The sequence below is a fragment of the Varanus komodoensis genome, unplaced genomic scaffold, assembly GCF_004798865.1.
Source record: "Varanus komodoensis strain SLA01 unplaced genomic scaffold, ASM479886v1 scaffold7_3, whole genome shotgun sequence".
Lineage (NCBI taxonomy): Eukaryota > Metazoa > Chordata > Lepidosauria > Squamata > Varanidae > Varanus > Varanus komodoensis.
This window is the reverse complement of record NW_025336480.1, coordinates 11,837,481-11,854,916: the sequence shown is the minus strand read 5'-3', so window position 1 is coordinate 11,854,916 and position 17,436 is coordinate 11,837,481.

The window sequence follows — 17,436 nt, the reverse complement described above, 5'->3', positions numbered from 1 at the left end:
TTTGTCATATCAGTTTGTTTAGGGTGTCATCCTATGGCTTCCCAACTTCCTCTGAAGGCTATAGGATTTTTTGGAGTCCCAGCTCTGAGGTCCTGTGAACTCAGCACTGGACTTCAAAGGTTGAGCCCCTACCCCACCCACTTGTATCCAGTGATGAAAGAACTAGAAAAAATACCCAGTGTGATATCCAGCAACAATATAAGTTAACAGCACCAAACCTTATGCTGAGCACAGGACCAATCTAAGCCTCCAAGTTTGATAAGTTACATGCATCTTCCATGGAGGAAACAGGACTGTGTCCTCTGAGATGCTTCATGATCTAATATGGTAAGACGGTTGGCTTGTCTACATACTTTGCTTTAAGCACTGAGATCAGATCGTTGCAATTGACTATATGAACTGCTGGACAACCTTGATGGCTAATTCATTTGCAATATCCATTATAGCTATTTCTAACCCAACATTTGGGGCCTGCAGATGGTTAGGGGTGGAGGTGGCTTCCCTCATGTGAGGTAAATGATACGTGGGAATTACCACCTTTTTTGTGTGGATCTGCGTCCAAAGACATGTATTCCTTGCTGATGCATGTACTTCCAGGAAAGGGGCATCAACAGCTAGCTTCTGCGTAGTATGTTTCTATGTGAAGGTGCTGAAGTGGTGGCTGCAAAGTGTCTGCTTGAGCCTCATTTACCTGGCAGAGTTGTTATACTAAACTGAGGGTGTCTATGTTCACCCTGAGAAGGAGGGAGTGAAGGAGAATCTTAACTTACATGGTAATTTAAACATTCCCTGACATTCCAAAGCCAGAGAGGGAGAAAGTTTTCCTGTCACCAAGTGAGGTATCAGGTAAAGGTTAAAATGATCTATATGCTTTAGCATGTTTCTCCTTCTGCCAGGAGCAGGACTTGCTTTTCAGTTAATGCCCCTAGGATGGAGTTATAGATAGATTTATCCAATTCTGACTTCAACCAATAAATCAACCAGTGTTGTAGTATGTGCAAATGGCAGCACCGCTATGAAGGCCTTTTTCTTTATTGTGTTCATAACACTCCTTTAATTTCTTCCTACATCAGATCAGCCACTGAGTGATTCTAGTATCTTCCTCTCTCTCCTGCATTTTCCCCTGTAGAATAATTTGGTTCAGTCTCTTGTGTACTCTGGAGCTCTGTGGAGGGCTGTGCATACTTAGCTTTTTGTTTTTGTTAAACAAAAACTTTTGTCAAGTCAATCAGATTCTTTAATCCGTGGGAAATTATGCAGATTAAGTACACTTTGCATCTATTATTTTGCATCCTTCAACTTGTGGTTCCCAGGAGTAGAAGGAAGTAAATCAGTAGGGTGTTGAAAGTCAATGCCCTGCCCAGTGGGAATTCTGTCAAGCGCTCTGGAGATGTCACCAGATGTTGCTCACACTTCTTTCAAGTTTCATCTCTGTATTATCAACATTTTATAAGAAAATGATTCCAAAAGCACTAAGGATTCTATCCATTGCTGACTTTCCACTGGCACCATTGACACCACTGGCAGACTGAATTCACCCTCCTTCCTCCAGCACTCTGCATGCCTTCCAAACCTGGAGGTCAAGTGGATCCCCAGTCAGGTTTTTTTTGGAGGGGGCGGCGGTCTTCTGCTTGTATAACCTTGCATTTAGTCCTGATGGCCACACATACTGACCTGGCTTGCATGACCAGACAACCCACACTGTCTCACCACCTATGTTTCTTTAAGGATGCCTCATTGTGACATCCAAACCCAGTGACATTTCCCCATGGTGGATTGTTCACCATGCAGAAACCACTGTAAGAACTCAGTTGTTCCGAGTGGCTTATTTTCAGGGTTAAATCAGAACCCAGCAGAATGTCTTGTTATAAGTAAATGGGCTACAGAGCCACTGGAAAGGATAGGAAGAACCCAACTGTTGCCCACTGTGCCTTCTGCCCCACCTCTACCAGCTTGGCATATCATTTGAAGTAACCTATTCCCCAAGGCACCACAGGTACGAAGTATTCCCAGTTGACCTAGTGACTTACCCCTGGGTAAGCGTGCCTGCCCAAATCAGGAGCATGGCAAGTTGGGAAGTGGGATTTAAACTTTCCCCTTTGTGTTTTCATGTTGAAAACGGGGGTGGAATTTTGGCATGAAAACAGGAGGGGAGTTTAACATCCCCTCCCCCTCCTGAACTGTGATGGTCCCAAGTTGGGTTGGTGGCAGGGGAGACGTGTTTACCAGAGGCATGTCAATCATGCATTCAGGCATAGCTGAGGTAGACAAAGGAATGAGCTGCAAGGATTGGCCAGGGAGGTGTATTTTTAAAAATAAAACCTTAGGCCAATTCCCCCTAAAAAGTACAGTAAGGTCCCCCTGCACTCTGAAGGTGTGTCCCATGGATGTTGATGCAGGTCAAGAAAGGAGAGAAAGGAGAGTCTCATCGGAGCTATAGAGGGGTGACATCCAGAGCCTTTGTGGCATGTGCTGGGAGCAGGTGGCTGGAGGACGAGGGGGCAAGCAGACCATGGCAAGCTGCTGCTCATCTGTCAGCTGCAGCATGCCCTGGCCACTCTTCACCGAGCCACCACGGCTTGCTTTCAGCATAGGTTATTGCCCATGCAAGCTGGTTCATTAGCGTAGATCCGCTGAATGTGGTGGAACAAGTTAAGTCAGTTGAGGATAAAATCCCACTGATTTTAGTAACTCTACTGTAAGTATTACTGAATCCATCCCATTAGGACTTTTAGGTGTAGATCTACATGCAAACAGCTAAAAAAGTTAAGTGTAACTGTGAGGAGTGGGAATTTGAGATCATGTCTTAGACTGGGTATTAGGGTCTTCCCAGACTTTCTTGGCAACTGATGAGGGGCTCTGTTCTACTTAACCCGAGATAAATTCTCCTGGAGGTTGCTGGGGTAGCTTCAATGCAAAGTGAAGGCCTTCAAATCAGATTTCACACAGATCCTACATTACCCCAGATCCTCTTTCGATTCACTACTTTATTCAGTAAACCATAATTATCCCACCTTTTGACCTAAAGGATCTTTGAAGTGGCTTAGAAAAATATGTTGACCATGGGCACAGCAACGCAGCACCCCAGGGTCAGACGGTTCTGATCAGCCCTCTGCCGGCAGACTTCCAGCGGAGTAGGAGGAGCAATCATGGTGAGAATTTTCTCTCTGTCCTCCTCTCTGCTGTTTTCCTCACCATACACGCTAGGAACTTCTCCAGCTGCTTCTCCCTCATTTGAATGTTTGTCGGAGGTTGGAGCTGCAACTTTGGGTGAGGCAGCTGCTGCGGGTTTCTCTTTTCCCCTTCCAAGGTCATAGCAGAGCCTACATCTGCAGGGGAGAGAAATGAAACTATCCCATGGTTTCTAGGATGCTCCCAGGGAACGACAATTGCTTATGCAAAGACAAAATCATGCAACAGAAAATTAATTAAATGAACAGGAGAAAAATACAGCCCCAAACTCTTCCAAAAGAACTATATTTGAAAGCAAGTGGAGATGTGGCAGAACAAACCACTCTAAGAATGTAATATCATAATCTCAGTGCTATTTCATTTCCAACCTTGCCCCAAAGACCCACCCACAATATCCCTCACAGCAGTGACACCCAGAGCAGAATTTCTGAAGGAGATCTTAATGGGCAGGTGAGTTTAAATGGGGAAGACTGTCACTGAGTTATCCTTGCCCAGAACCGTTTGGGCCAGGGGCTGCAACTTCTGGTCCACCAGATGTTTTAGCTTACAACCCCCATCCTACTTCAACCCTGGCTATGCTAGCTATGGCTGATGTATACCAAAACATCTGGCAGACCACAAGTTGTCATCTCCTGATTTGGGCTTTAGAGAACACTATCGATTTGAATTGGGCCCAGAACCAACTAGGAATGACACGATTACCTTAAAGTCAACCTTGGGTTCCCTGCAGTCTGTACCAGTTAACACCCCAGAGACTGCATTCTGCACCAGTTATAACTAGAGGTAGCAGAGAAACTTCATCTGGTGCACACTCCAGTACAAATATCCCTACTTTCATACTTTCAAACCAAAACATAGTTACCCTTTCAAATTTGCACTTTGCCAGTTTTTCCAATGGAGCTCACCAATCCTGAAAGTGCATAAAATGCATATATTGGAGTAAGGGCACATAAACATGTTGATATTAATGAAAATAATGTTAAAGTAATTATATTAAGAAAGTTGCTCACAAAAATGAGCATATTAAGCAAAATCACATGCAAAAATGCCTGTATGGGAACTGTGTGCCAAACTGTAAATACAAACTTCAAAAATTCTCATGGAAACTTTAAAAATTCTCAGTCACTGAAGTCACGAATAGAAAAAAGGAGGAACTGAAGTTGGTGGATTTGCCCATCCCTGGGTATCAGGTAGAAGCACCGCACGACCACATGCATTTAGGGGTTCTCTCTCAGGGGCTGCATCCAGAGGTGGACTAGGCCAAATGTGGGCAGTTTCGCACCTTTTCTCCTGCTCTGCTGCTGCCCACCTCTTTCTCTCTCTCTCTCTCTCTCTCTCCCCCCACCACACCACCAGGAGGGGGACTGATCACTCTTCCCAGCAGTTCCAAGCTGACGATCACTTGAAATTAGGCTTTGAAATTCAGCCGTACAGCCACTGCCTTCCCACTTCTGAGTTATAATGTCCAAACCCAAGAAGCAGACTCATACCAGTTCACAATAATCGCCCTTCTAGCCCCCCCACTACTTCACCAGACTGGCCATTGCTCCCCACCATCTCCGCCAGGGGTGTCCCCCTGTGCCTTATGGGAAATGTAAAATAGCCATTTCTGGCCGGAGAGGCGGGTACAATCACACTGCAAAAGTGAAGAGGGAACCTTCTTCACGCTCCTCGTTAGCCCACTCTGAATCACATGCACGCTTCCAGGTGACTTTTCTCCCTGGGGAGTATGACATGCCAGGTTGGGAATACACCCAGCCCTGCTTGTGTGGTCTTGCCTGCATCTTTTGGTAGGCGGTGCTTTTGCCACTCCTGATTGAGTAAGGTTATGCTTTGGATTGTGAAAGGTTATTTAAAGGAGTAAATATGTGAAGGATTCTGTCTGAGGGGACATGAGTCGATCTTTTTGATAATGTGAGGAAACATTCTAGCCAAGCTCATGGCACCAGCTTATGTAAAGAAAGGTAAGGTGAAGTCTCCTTTGAAAAAAAAACACAAAAAGCAGGAATTAAAATTAGCAAAATCAATTAAAGAAAGCATACATTTTGGCAAGATAAATATAAGAGTATAAGAGCACCAGCCAAGAAGGAATTTGAATTGCTACTAGCTAAAGAAGTTCAACACAAACAGCAACAATTACATTTGCTTTTTTTTTCTTTTTTTTTGGTCAAAATAAATCGCAAAGAGAAAGCCTGCCAAGAATCCCTATAGTCCTTTTTAGACCACCCAGGTGAGAGGAAAGTAGTTAAGGAACAGAGTAAAGAGTTAAGCAAAGTCTTTGCTTTCCTCTGTACAAAAGAGGCTGTTAGGAAGATACTTGTGTCATTTAAACCATTATTTTCAGTTGTTAAACCTGAATTAATACTACAAATTGCCCTTTGGGTTTCAGTTGAGAACACACTGAGAAATTAAGTTATGCAAGATGGCTTTTGCCCAAAAAAAGATTGGAACTCAGCTAAAAAAAATTGACTCTGGTGTTACTTAGGAAGTAGCTAATGTAACAGTAATTTAAACAAAAGGGAAACAAAGAGCACTCCAGATTCTGGAAGTAAGTAAACTGGAGTTCTGTGCCAGGTAAATTGATAGAAATGAATAAACATTATACACATGGATAAAAGCTGTTGTGTGCTAGAGAAGAATGTGTTCAAAAGAGGAATAAGAGACATTACTAGGTGGATCCAGGTACTCCAGTGGCTAATTCCCAACAAGGTGGATGCCTGAATTTGAAGCCTAAATGTTGGGGGTGAACTACAGCTGGTGCAGATGAAAGACAGCTCTGCACATGCCCTGTTTCAGTTTATTGCTTTATTTTCCTGCATTCAAATGTTTTAGCACTGTACTGAGCCCGGTCTCAAATTAAGCCTTGAAGTGCTCCAGTTAATAGAATATTCTTTAGTTTTTCAGAAAAAAAAAACCTTGAAAAGTTTCCTCAGCAAAAGAAAATTAAACTAGTAATAGAGTCAGTTGTCCCCTTCATATTCAGCAAGTACTTTAAAAAAGTGGGGTGGGGGGGAAGCAGTGGGGCGACTTAGAGAAAACATGGCTAATATTTGGAATGGATATGAGCACAAGTCAGTCACCAGAGCCCTACACAACATATAATAACAACTACACTACAGATAATGTACTACAATGCCTACCTCAGAAATGTAGACAGTGCAAAAATATTCAAAATTGTTCAGTCTAAAGCAGGGCATGGAATGCAAAAGGAGTTGGTACCAGAGTGGCAGACGGACAGCTCAGTCCTGCACATGTTTACCAAGAAGTCCCACTGAATTGAATGGGATTTACTCTCAAGCTAGTGAGCAGAAAAAGGAAGGCCAACCTCCAGGCCATGCAGGGCCCAGGAGAGCCTGCAGAGGGTCGTGCAGGCTCCCTTCCCCCTGCCCAAGGGAGAAGACTCCCCATGTTTTCTTTCCTAGGACTGTGCAGCATTGCAGCTTCGAGTTGGTGAGACGGCTGACAAAATAGCTCTCGCTGTTATTATGCACAGTTAGGCTGGGCTTTACATTGTTACCACATGGGGGAAATATCTTAGATAGGGGTTGCAGGTTAATTGTGACTTGCTTTCTGTGCACATCCCAAAAATCTCCAGGCAAAAGAAGGCAACTTGGATGCAAGGAAATATGGGTGGAAGAAATATATATAGTTAGCCATTAGAGTTATTCTGCAGAAGCCCATAAACTGGCCCAGATCTATGTAGTTCTATAATAGTGACTTCTTACGGCAAATCTCATGCGGGTGCAAGAGTTTCCTCTGGTTCTTGCAGAACCAGAACAAGGATGACTTCTCCCTACCTACATGTACTTTTCTCACTTGATATTCTGCACAACCTTCCCCAACTGCGACTCCCATAATTCCAAATCGGGAAATCATGGGTGCCACGGACCAGTACATTTGGAGAACACCCGACTGGAGCAGCTTCCTCGAGAGGGGGGTAAAACTGGTCTCCCTGAAGCGAAGCGCTTCTTTCACACATGATGGCATCTGTGGATTCAACGGTTAAGCAACTTTGTTCCAACACCCTCTAGAAGCTGGAATACAGTCATCTGGTACATGAGGAATTTGCTGCTAACTGCAGTGGCACCAAATCAGGCTCTATTTATGCTTCTATTTTCAAATTATATAAATAAAAATGACTTTACTGATTAGAAAAAGATTTTGTGACAAGATTTTGTATCCAAACTGGCAAGCTGCATGTGAAACATGAGTCTGACGTCTTCAAAACAGCTTGAGATCCTGACTCATAAACCAAGGTTTACTTGTGCAATTTTTGAAAATTAAATTACATGGTGATTTTGCAAACAAAAATGGTGTTTAGCAAACAACATTGAGACCAGTGCTCCCTACACATGCTTCATATCTGTACATTAACAGAAGCATCTTAGGCCGCTCCAAAACATTTTTCTTTTCACACCCCCAGAAGGCATTGCAAATCAAGGCATTGCCTTGGTTTTATTATATATAGAGATGTTTTTAAAGAGAAACCCACTTTTAGTTAAGACAGCTGCAAAGTAAAACAGATGCAGCTGCAACCCTGCTTTTTTGGTTTTTCAGTTTTGCAGAAAGGACTCAAGGAAGCTACACTTAATCCTTTGCACATGGTCTGAAAACTCCTTCCCACTCCAGACCCCAGGCATGCACCAGGGCACAGAGCCTGCATAAGATCCTCAGCTCTGTACACAGCAGCATGGACAAATCCATGCAAGTTGCTGGCAGGAACAGTGGATAAGCTTCTGTTCTCCCTACACGTAGTTATTACACATAGATTCAGACCGTGGGCTGAAGGTGCCACTGCTAATTCCATTGTCCCAGAAGGACCCAGCACTAGCACAATAGGGAGTTAGGCCCAGAAATGAGTAGAAATGCTCGTTTCCAGGCTGGAACAGGTCATCAGAGCTCCTTTTGCAGGTGTGGTTGGCCTGACCCATTTCAGAAACAAGGCTTTCTGATCCTTCCCAGTTTGAGAACTAGCTCCCTGTTGCACTAGCGATGGGATCCCACTGGCATACGAGCAGTGTAGTGCTCCATGGGAATTAGAGGCAGGGAAATTCTGCACACAAGCGAAAGATGTTCCGTACATCAACTGTTCCTCACTACAAAATTCATGTCTGCGTGTATGAATATTAGCTTGCCCGCACCAGGAATGGGCAGACTCCAGGCTTGCCAGGTGCATGTCTCAGTTTTCCTAGGACCCTGAGATCCACCAGCCAGAACAAAAGATAATAGCATTAGCATTACAGAATTCCAAGCCCAGGAACTTGTTTACCATACCAGAACCATACTCATGTTTATTCCCAAGCACTTTTTATGTTTTCAGCACTTAATTTAGAAGATTCCTTTTGCTGCTATTGTTAAATATCAGCTGGGAGTTAGAAACCCCTGCAGTTTTACCACAGATTATCCAGAGATCTACCTACAATGCACCCTTGACCTACAGTAAGCAAAGACAAATACACAAATCCATTGGCACTTCAGTGGCAAAATAGCCACATATCATGCGATCGTTTCTCATGAGCACAGCCTTTCCTTCTCATAAGCCTTAGAGATTGGAACCTTCCTTGCCTGCTGCTGTCCATGAATAATAGAAATGCGGGTGTCAGGGTAAAACTGGAATGAGATCAGATCTTCCATTTGCTGCTTCTACAGGAGGGCTGCCAAAGTAGCTGCTTGTGGTTATATACACAATATTAGGCCTGCTCAGTTCCAACACTAGGCTGTGGACCAGATCCAGAGATGAGCTTCTACTCACTTGGAAACAGTTCTTCTCCGAGTAGAAGAGCCATGTGTTAGGAAAATGCCCCCAGATCCAACAATTTGTGTCCATTTGTTCAAATTCATGTGCAAGTTTTTGCATGCACAAGACTTTTAACACTAGTTCCCTGTACTATGGAGCCTCTTTTCCTCATTCACTGCTGAAGCCCCTGTGCAAGCCCCTGTGCCAAATTTCAAGCAATGGCACAATCTCATGGTGATTAAATTTATGGATCTAATAGTTTTATTGGAAAAATCAAGAGTAAAGACAAACTTCCTATTAGAAATGGAGGTGTCTTTCCCACACTGTATTCCTCTCCTCTTCGAAAATACTATTTTGACAGCCTTTCTGTCAATTATCAGCAGATCAGATATCATTCATTTTATGCTGCCAAGGCTGAGGTCAGAAGCAGGTTGTGTTGCCAAGTGGGATGTTGGGATCTTGGTTTAGTGCCTTCCATCAAAGGCTAATCCAAAGAGAAGGCAAATATAGTGTCTTGATTGGCTCAGTGCCTGCATTCAAAAGCTCGTCAAAGTTTACTGATGAAGGGAGCATGCATTTGAATTCTGTTTCTGCTGTTCTTAATTATCCTGTGGTCTTATTAAGACATGTTCTGAGTCAATACCTGACTTTTGGCCGGGTTGTTTGAAGGTGTCACTTTACGCCTCTTCTCTGTTCCTTAAAATACCGCTGGTTACCCAGCAATGCAAAAGAGTGAAAGCAAAGGTTACTTGCACATCTGCTTTTTACTGCTCCTCGTAATCAGAAAAAGAACTTCTGAGCTCTATTAGAACAGTTCTGGTCCTGTGCCACAAATATTCTCCTAAGAAATCACACATGGACTAAAATATGGATCATCTAACTCAGCGTCCTATCTATTGCAACCGCCTAGTGGCTGATATTTCAGAACAATTATAGAGTAATCCACCCCATTCCATTCACTCATCCCGTTTTCAAAGCAGAGATTTCCAAATACTTGAGTATGAAATTGCAACCCCCAGTCATCTTGGCTCTCAGCCACTGAAGGATTTAATCACTATGAATTTGTTTAAATCTGCATTGAATTGAACAATACAACCTTGACAACATCCTTGACAGTGGGTTCCAGAAATGCTCACAGCATGGAAAGGTACATAATTAAACTCGATATGTATTAATGTCAACATGCTTTCCCTAGTTCTTGCTTTACAGGAAAGAGAAATAAGAGTTCCTAATTCCTCTCTTCCATAATATTCTTGATCTTTTATTGCTCTATTATATAGCTCAGAAACCCACTAAAATCTATCAGATTTCCAGTTGTGGAAGACCCCTTCTTTGGGACAAAAATAAATGAGTTCAGCTTAGTTCATTTGCTCTATGACAGCCTTCCCCAACCTGGAGGTCTTCAGAGGCATTTGGACCGTAGCTCCCAGAATTCCCATCCTGCAGGGTCATTGACTGGGAATTCTGGGTGTTGCTGTCCAAACGTGTCTGACAGGCATAAGGCTGGGAAAGGCTGCTCTATGCTGACATTTGCAGCCTGCTGCCATGCATTTCTACCCTGATGCAAGTCCCACAGAGTTCAGTGGAGCTCACTTTGAATCAATAGGATTGCAGCCTCATTGTGCAAAATGATGATAGCTCAATGTTCAAAAAAGTTCAGTGTTGTAATGAAGTATAATTGACTTGCCAAATATATAACTGCTCTTAAATTAAAATACGGGAATGCTTATTTTCAGGGCCTTTCCTTTTAAAAATCCTTTGTTTCTGCCAAATAGCGCTGCCCACCGTTTCCAAGGCCAGACAATAAATCCTTTCTTTTATTTAGTCCAGTGTCAATGGCTTCTACTTAAGGCATTTAGTTTATTACTGTTTTTCCATTGGCAAAAGCAGAGAAATATGTAGATATCTTAGGGAGCAAAACTTTGCTGCTCCATCTCCAACACTGGATATGTTTGTACTTTATTCATGAAACAAAGACCCTTAATATTTTAAATTTCACAGTCATCTCAGAGAATACTCTTTTTGGTACTAGAATTCACAGCACATTTCCTGTTCATGAAGTAGTAAATTTACTTATTTATCAGAGTTATATCCTGCTGCTTTTCTTACAAAAAACTCAAAGTGGCTTACATTATTCATCTCCTCCAGTTCTCAATCTTTTCCCCATAACAAGAACCCTGTGAGGTAGGCAGGGCTGAGAGTCTGTGACTGGCCCAAAGTCACCCATTTGGCTCCATGGCTGTGTGAGGACTAGAACTCAGATCGCCCGAGTCCCAGTCCCACACTCTTGAGCAAAGCACCACACTGGCTCTCTGTACTCTCTCAAGTTTCTATTTGATAACAGATTCATTATCATGCATAATTGTCATTTCCCCCAGTGTTTCACTTTTTCCTGAGGGAATATGCTTCTGGTTTTCCTGGTTTCAAACTTACTTTTTATCCAGAGATTTCAAAGTAGTTCTGGCTGCAGACTTACAAATCAACCTCTGGTGGGCTGGAAAATTGGAAGTGCTTCTTTCTGGTGGGGCTGAACTTGTGTCCCCAGAGGAGGCGCCAATATGGCAGCAGAAATATCTGCTAGCACAGAAGCCCGGCCAAGAGGGTTTTGTCGCCTGTGTGGGCAGAATGAAAGGGCAGGTTTGGAGCACAGGTCAAAGCAGACGAAGGAACCTCTTGGGACTGCACTTTCCCCCTCATTCCCCAACAAGGTGAGAAAAACTATGGGAGAGATTTAAAAATAAATAAATAAACAGAGTGGGAGGAAAAATCTTTTCCTTCCTTCTTGTTGTTATGTGCAGTTGAGTTGTCTCCAGTTTATGGCATGAATGCCCTTCAAAACGTCCTGAATTTGATGGCTCGGCTCGGCTCAACTCTGCTCGGCTCATATAAACCCTGCACTTTCTACCTGGGATTTAAGAACTGGCAGCTCCTTCAGTATAGATTATATTCCCATCTGATAAGATTCCCATATTTAATTCTACTATGGCATCTTTGCAGTAGCTTATTTTCTTCTTTTGCTCCCATCCCCACTTCCTAGTCTGGAGTTTGAAAATGTATTTTTGCCTCTGATGAAATAGATTATTGCCTGAAAATTCTCATGTCACAATAAACATGAGCCTCTGATTTTTTAAAAAAGTTGGCTTTCTGCTCCATGTTAACATCTGGAACAGTCATTTGTTAATGCATATTCAGAACAGAAGGAGGATTTACTTTTTAAAAGCTCTTTCATATGATAAAACCCTGCTCTGGAGCAACTCTAAACAAGAATCCCCAGTCCAGTTTTTTGATGTATAAAAGTAGCAGTTTGGATAGAAACAATTGGGTCAACTCCCTCTGGAAAGTAAGTATTCAGCACAGGGTCATAATCTCATCCCTGGACTATTATATACAATAAAATTGGTTTCAAAATCTGCACATGGGATTAATCCATAGTCATGTTTTTGATGCTCAAGTTCCTAATGTGTCTTTCCTGTGTTCTTTTAAGTTGCAGTATTTCAGACCCTTTTCTCTCACAGGTACAACAGCAGAAGCACTGGGGCTTGTTGATAAAGAGAGCTTCAAAACAGAAAATCTCTCTTCATTTTCAGCAATAACACGCAGTGGTGGATGCTGTTCAGCACCATTGCAATGTAAAAACAGAGACGTTGTTGTGAGAACACGTGCCTGGATAGCTGCTAGTGCACAGAGCCTTCCCCAGCACACCGACAGCCCCCATCACAAAGGAAGGTGCCCTCTGCATTGATGGTGTCCAGGAATGGCAGAGCTCTCCACAGCCACAAGAATGATGGCTCCAGCCCAGCGTTCACCGCAATCAGTGGCGCGCCTCCCTCTCACGAGGTCATTAGTGCTTTGAAAAGTCAGACAGAAGACGAACACATGTTCTAGCACTTGCCAAGTGGATATTGCACATGTTGTCTTGGAACGGAGCCCATGCATGAGTGCTTCTCATCATTTGCAAGTACCGTGTGTGCAAAACCAGACTCCTTGTGGATATTGTTATTACACAACAGCAAGGAAAGCTGTCCAGTCTTTTGGAGAATGCCTAATGCAAGAGCACTACATTAGTTAGGCTGAGTATTCAGTGTGGAGTTTCAGATGATGATCAACATGCTTCTGGCAATGGCCTTGGTTTACCATTTAATTAGCTTATATACAACATGGTTAAACTCCAAAGTTTGCTTTCTTTTAGTCAATGGTTTGGATCAAGACTTCCATGAACAGAGTTCAGCTTCCAGGATGGGGTAATGCCGGTGTGGTGTATTGGTTAGAGTGCTGGACTGAAACACAGAAGATCCAAGTTTTTGTCTCCCAGAGACAGGAACGTCATGGCTGAATAATGAAGTTCCTTCAGTGACTTTCAGCCAGTCACTGATTCTCAGCCTAACCTACTTCACAGGGCAGTTGTAAAAATAAAATGGAGAGAAGGATCATGCATGGCGCTGTGGTTTCTTTGGAGGAAAGGCAGGATACAAACAAAAATACAAAGTCAATAAATGGAAGGCTCTCTCAGATTTCAGCTTCTCCATTCCACAGGAAATTGGCAAATGCCACACATGCCCAACCTCCATTAATGGAAGCTGCCACTGGCCCAAATTCATTCCATACATGGAAGGAGCAGTCCCATGAAAGTTCTATGGACAGCAGAGAGCTTTGGATCCATCCCACTTGCCATCCGCAAAGCCTTCCCGATCCATCTTGCTTTGGAAATTGGGCATGGTGTCTTTGTAAGAATCCTGATTATTCCAATGTTTAAAAATATATTTCATGGTTTCCAGTAGGATGGCAGCAGCATATCCTGAAGATTCAGGAAGTGCAAGATTAACATAGAGCAACTCGTACTATTAAATGTTCTGATCTCAACGTGGCTAAAGATTTTAAATATGAAATTACTCAGAACGTTGAATGCTGTTCCAGGACTATTACGGATAATTCCAACAAGCTGACCTACTTCCAGCTATGAACAGCTACCGTTCTGAAGGTTGTCTCTTCCATGTCTCAGCACTCACACATCTGAGCAAGTACCATTACGACTGCTGAACCTTAAACAGAAGTTGAATTAAATGTAGACTGTTTCCCAAACAGCTCAACATACTTATCTCTCTTGTTTTCATTTGGTTTGTATTTCAAAACAAACCAACTCATCTGTACCTTCTGGACAAATGTATGGCATGAAATGTAGTTACTTAGAGTTTTACATTTCTCTGAATTTTGAGATGCAGATCTCAGCACACGTGCATATAAAATGCATATTTTAGGAAGAAACACACAGACTGGATTGTCCTGTTACAAAGTGGTAACATTTCGGTGCCCTGGAACCACTGGTCACTGATTTGACCACAGGAAAGACAAGCCTGGACCCAATGCTATGTAGCAACCAGGACGGAGTGCAAGATGGGAATGCTGTTGAACTGATTGGAGCATTGGCCATAAAGATATCCAATTTAATTAACATGCAAGAAGTAAAATGCCAGACAGTCAAGAAATCACATTTGACTTTGAAAGAACTATGTAAAAACAAGAGGCTTGGTTAAAAAAGAAAGAGGGAAATGACATTTAAAGGGAGAGCCAAGAGAGTCTAATTTGCTCAGAATGCTTGCAGATTATCCAAAACCACAATAGCAGAGGTTCAGATAGAAGGTATCCCACAGGTCAGTAAAGGTACCACTGAATCAGGAGGCTGCCTATATGGATAATGAGTAGTGTCAAGGAAACTGTTAGATCAGACTCCTTCAACCTGGTGTTCTCCAGATGTATTGGACTACATTTCCCATCAAAATAAGACAGCCTAATTAAATGATGGGTTTGCTTCTGCAAGTTGTAGTGACAACAGCCAACCTGCATGGCCTTAAATAGGCATTAGACAAACTAATGGAAGATAAAAGCTACCAGTTGTAAGGGCTGTGAACTGCTGACTGGTTTGTAGTTCCCTGGTGGGTTTTTTCCTTTCCTTTCTTGAAGATAGGGACAACATTAGCCTTTCTTCAGTCACCTGGCATTTCTCTTTCCCCCCATGATTTCTCAAAGATGATAGACACTGGTTCTGAGAGTTCTTCTGTAGCTCCTTTATGACTCTAGGGTGGTATTCGTGGGACCCTGGAGATTTCAACTCATTCAACCCAATTAGATGATCCTTGACCATTTGTCTATCTATCTTGCGCTTCCATCCTGCTCTTTCAGCTTGTACTTCCCCTTCATCAGGAAGGTCATAGCTTTTATTTTGGAAGGAGACCAAAGTAGGAATTGAGCAGTTTCTGCCTTTCTTTGTCATCTGTTGTTGTTGTTGTTGTTGTTGTTGTTGTTGTTATTATTATAACATTTCTATGCCGCCCCTTGCCGAAACCTCGGGGCGGCTTACAACATGATAAAATACATTGAAATACAATAGTACATAATAAATTACCATTAAATATAACAATACAAAAAATACATTGATTTACAAGTACAAAATTAAAATTATCAGTATAAGATAAAAATATAGGAGGAGAAAGAGAAGGAAGAAGAAGTTGCCCAGGCCAGATCATATGTTTTAACAATTGAAATGATGTTTAAATAAAAAGGTCTTTACCTGGCGCCGGAAAACCAGTAACGACGGTGCCAGGCGGACCTCTTTGGGGAGTTAATTCCATAGGTTGGGCGCCACCGCAGAGAAAGCCCTCCTCCGGGTACTTACTCTCCTAATTTCTTTCATGGAGGGTTCCCGGAGAAGGGACTCTCCCGCAGATCTCAAAGGGCGGTCGGGCATATACGGACGTAAGCGCTCATTCAGGTAGCCAGGACCCAAGCCATTTAGGGCTTTGTAGGTCATAATCAACACCTTGAATTGGGCCCGGGCTTCAATGGGAAGCCAGTGAAGCTGATGGAGGACTGGAGTCATGTGAGCATAACCCCCCGTCCCCGTCAGCAACCTGGCAGCTCTATTTTGCACCAATTGAAGTGTTCGGACTGTCTTCAGGGGAAGCCCCACGTAAAGCGCGTTACAGAAGTCTAGGCGGGAAGTCACCAGCGCGTGTGTCACCGTCGCCAGGCAGTCGTATTCCAGGTAGGGGCGCAGCTGATTAATCAGCCGAAGCTGAAGGAAGGCGTTCCTTGCTACCGCTGTCACCTGAGCTTCCAAAGAAAGCTCCGGGTCGAGGAGTACTCCTAAGCTGCGGACCTTATCCCTAAGAGGGAGTGTTGCACCATTCAGGACCAGGTCAAATCCACCCTCTCCGAAACCCGATCCGCCAACCAACAGGACCTCCGTCTTGTCTGGGTTGAGTTTCAGTTTATTGGCCCTCATCCATTCCCTTACCTCGGCCAAGCACCGGTTCAGCACAGCCACTGCCTCACCTGGATTAGTGGAGAATGAGAGGTAAAGCTGGGTATCATCAGCGTATTGATGATTCCGCAGCCCACACCTCCTGATGACCTCTCCCAGCGGTTTCATATAGATGTTAAATAGCAGAGGGGATAGAATGGAGCCCTGTGGTACCCCATGGCATAGCTGCCATGACGTAGAGACATGGTCCCCCAGCACTACCTTCTGGAATCGACTGTTGAGATAGGAGCGGAACCACTGCAAAGCAGTGCCTCCAACCCCCAATCCCGCAAGTCTATCCAGAAGGATACCATGGTCGATGGTATCGAAAGCCGCCGAGCGGTCCAGAAGAACCAACAGGGATGTACTCCCCCTGTCCTTCTCCCTGCACAGGTCGTCGTACAGGGCGACCAAGGCAGATTCAGTACTGTACCCGGGTCTGAAGCCGGACTGAAAAGGATCCAGATAATCAGTTTCCTCCAAGAGTGCTTGGAGTTGTCCCGCCACCACTCGCTCCAGCACCTTGCCCAGAAACGGGATGTTGGCCACAGGTCTATAGTTAGTGGCCATCTCTGGATCCAGTGACGCTTTCTTCAGGACTGGTCGTATTACCGCCTCCTTTAAAGGGGCAGGCACTCGACCCTCCCTCAGAGAAGCGTTAACCACTTCCAAAATCCAGGTCCCAATCCCGTGCTTGGAGTTATTTATTAACCAAGACGGGCAAGGATCCAATAGGCACGTGGTGGGACGTACTCTTCCAAGCACCTTGTCCACATCATTGGGCCGCAATAATTGAAATTCCTCCAGTAATTTTGGACCAGACGGTGGCATTGGCGACTCCTCAGAGACCTCTGATTCATTAGTGGAGTCCAGCTCGTGACAAATCTGAGCGATTTTCTCCCTGAAATGCCTGGCAAAGTCGTCACAGCGGGCCTTTGAGGGTGGCATCGGATCTTCCTTAGGACCCAGGCGAACCAGGCCTTGCACCACTCGAAAAAGCTCCGCTGGACGGCATTGTGAGGAGGCAATGGAAGCGGAAAAAAACTTCTTTTTCGCCGCCTTCACCGCCACAGCATAGGCCCGATAGTGGGCTCTCAAGTGTGTTCGGTCAGATTCATCCCGTGATTTCCTCCACCTACGCTCTAGCCGTCTCCCAGCTCGCTTCATCACCCGTAATTCAGGTGTATACCAAGGGGAAGAGCGGACTCTG